This window comes from Petaurus breviceps, unplaced genomic scaffold (assembly GCF_028583685.1).
Source record: "Petaurus breviceps papuanus isolate PSGF00001 unplaced genomic scaffold, PetGlider_PUasm1.0 171, whole genome shotgun sequence".
Classification (NCBI taxonomy): domain Eukaryota; kingdom Metazoa; phylum Chordata; class Mammalia; order Diprotodontia; family Petauridae; genus Petaurus; species Petaurus breviceps.
In genome coordinates, this window is record NW_027185754.1 from 7298843 (window position 1) to 7301981 (window position 3139).

The 3139-nt window shown below is 43.3% G+C and overlaps 1 long non-coding RNA gene across 1 annotated transcript in view; it reads left to right on the forward strand.

Moving 5' to 3' along the window:
* Window positions 1–3139, forward strand: part of LOC138157068 (uncharacterized) — a 36559-nt gene that overhangs the window by 32189 nt on the left and 1231 nt on the right. The gene's annotated exons all lie outside the window — the stretch shown is intronic.

Here is a 3139-nt window from a genome sequence, read left to right on the forward strand (position 1 = left end):
GAGAGATTGGGTCTACAGAAGGAAGGAAGTCCTAGCCATTAGAGCTATCCAAAAGTGGAAGGAGCTGAAGGGAAGGCTCCCAGACACTGGGTATCATCAAGTGGACAGACTGGATGGCCTACTGCCAAGGATGTTATCAAGGGAACACCTGTTCAGCTATAGGTTGGAGCAGGTAGACTCTGAGGTTCCTTCCAAGATTCTGTAACCACAGTACTATCCTAACAGAGCACATAACTGTGACGCCCCACATCACTTTGGATTTGGAGTTCAGATCCCAGCTAGGCTACTCTTAGCCCCTATGGAACCTTGGGCAAGTCACATCTTCTGGCTTCAGTTTCTTCCTCTGTAAAATAAGGGGGTTGGACTAAGTTATCCATAAGGTCCCTTTTAGGTCTACATCCTTTGATCCCATGAAAATGACTGTAAGTGAGAATATATTCCCTCCCTTGTTCTCCTTTCCAAATGCCTTCCCCTTTTCATGTAGAACTATTATAATGCAAATATATCCATGCTATCTGGATTGCAGAGCTTCTTAAGGGCCCAAAAAGAAACTGGGAACCCTCTACCTATTACACTGAGCATTTGGGGCTTTTATTCATTTGAAGGGAGATTGGCAAGTCGTGAACACACCAAACACCTTCCCCTTCTTTTCATTTTCTGCTTTCCCTGGTGAGGCAGCCCTGTGATCAGAGGACCTGGGTCTGAATTCTAATTCTGTCTCTTGTAGAACCTCAGGCAAACCGTTTCACCTCTCCAGGCCTCATTTTCCTCTTCTGTAAAATAAAGAGGTTAAACTAATTGTTCTTTAGGGTCCTATAGACCCTACAGACCATTCATCCCCAAGCCCTATGCTACCCAAATCTCCTTAATTTAGATTCAGGGCCAGAAGAGACCTTAGTGACCATGGAGTCCAACCCCCTCACTTTACAGAAAACAGGGAGAGTAAATGACATGACTTGGGTAAGAAGTGGGACCCTTTCTACTGTGCTATGATTTCTCACATGGAGCTCAATTCATGTAAGCCTCCTTAAGTCTTATTTTCTTTAGGAAACTCCTCCACAGAGATGAAGGAAAGAGTCTTTCCTTCCCACTACCCTGTTCCTCTCATCCTTGATCCAGGAGGCCTATGGCTTATGTTCACATGCTCCCCAATAATTCTTGCACCATTTCTCATTTGGTGGTATAAAGTTGTCAATGTGTTTCCATAGTTTTCCCTCCTCTGTCTTAAAATGCCATCCTGTGGCTTACTTCTTCCCAGGGAGGGGGAAAGGAACTGGAGTCAACCCATGCTACAGAAAGCTAGACCTTTTCTACTGTTTTTTCAGCTCATGATAACCATAGATGGAGACACAGATGCCATCTAGTCCGATCTCAATATTTGCGAGTGACTTGCCCAGAATCCATAGTCGGTAACTGTCCACAGGAGGATTTGAATTCAAGTCTGAAGCCTAGAGACAGAAAATGACTTGTCTACAGTCACATTGCTGATTTAAATTCAACACTTGTGTAGTGATGTAAATTCCATTTGAATTGGACTAGGTTTATAGATATTCCCATTGTTTTCCTACTGGGCAGATTCTTGGTCTCAGTTGCCTGAGAAGGCAATGAAGGCCCATTCCCTTGTTCCAGAAGCTTCATTGGCTCCAAATGGTTTCTAGGATGGGATACAAACTTCTCTGTCATTTAAAGTCCTTTACAATCTGGTTCTAACCTAGCTTTCCTTCACATAGACTCTATTTTAGCTTTGCATATATTTGTTTGCATGTCATTCCAGTCATTAGACTGTAAGTTTCTTAGGGCAGGTACTGTCTTTTGCTTCATTTGGTTTTCCTAACACTTAGCGCTGTGCCTGGCACATATGAGGTCATTAATAAATGTTTATTGACTATTCCATTCAAATAAGCCTATTTGGCATTCTATCCCTCTCTTCCCTGCCCTGTAGGATGGGCAGAGGAATGCCAGGGATACAAACGGGCAATCAGAATTCTGACCATATACAAACCAGAAAAGACCACTAGGTCACAAATCACAAATCCTGAGTTCTTTTTCCAACTCCATCACTAACTAGCTAAAAGATTTTAGGCAGGGCATTTTATCCTCTGTTCCTCAATTTCCCCATTCGTGCAATTGGAAGAATAACACCATCTTGTCACACGGATAAAAAGATGCCATTGCTATGAATCCGGGCTGGGACTTTCCCATTTGACAGATGCACCTATGGTGGGGCACATAGACACTGTGAGCCCAGTCCCAGAAATTAAGGGACAATATACTGTTTAGTCATTCACTTGAGTCTGACTCTTCATGACCTCTTAGACCACACTGTCCGTGGGATTTTCTTGGCAAAGGTACTAGAGTGGTTTGCCATTTCCTTCTCCAGTGAACTGAGTTAAAGTGACATGCCCAGGGTCACACAGCTAGTAAATATCTGAGGCTAGATTTTAATTCAGGTGTTTCCTGACTCCAAACCTTGTGCTCTATCCACTGAGTCATCTAGCTACCCGCAACGGTCAATAGGTGAACCCTTCATCATCCCAGGAGGGATTGATTTTCATATGCCAGAGAACTGTCAAAAAATAGGGGTGAAGAGGTAAAACTCAAGACTTGGGATTTATTCATTCTGTTTTATCCCTGGCTGACAGTGTCACTAGGTGATTCATACTATTGCTTAACTGATCAAGTGGTCCAAAATTCAAAGAAGAAAGCAGGAAACCAAGGCATCCTGAAGATGGATTTGACTGGATGTTTTTGGAAAGTTTGTGGGGGACAGAACCAAAACCCCCACCACAACCAAGGAAGGAGCAAGACTTTCTGAACTAGTAAAACTTTAATTAAGGAGAATTCTTCTCAGCACATTTTTTTTTTTTGCTATTAAATAAATAAAGCATTTAGTCAAAACCATCTCTAGTTAACTATACAAAATACTGAAAAGCAAACATCAGGAAACATAGGTCGGGGGAGGGGGGTGGCCTGGATAGAAAGTTCCAAACTAAAGCCCCCTGCCACAGCAGCTAAAGCCTGCCTGTGTCTGCAAGTGGGGCTGTGACAGTATTAATATTCATGGGACCTTTCACATGATCGCCCCATGACAGAGCTTGTCTTTTGGATCTGGGATGGGGGTGGGGGCTGGTGGGAGGCT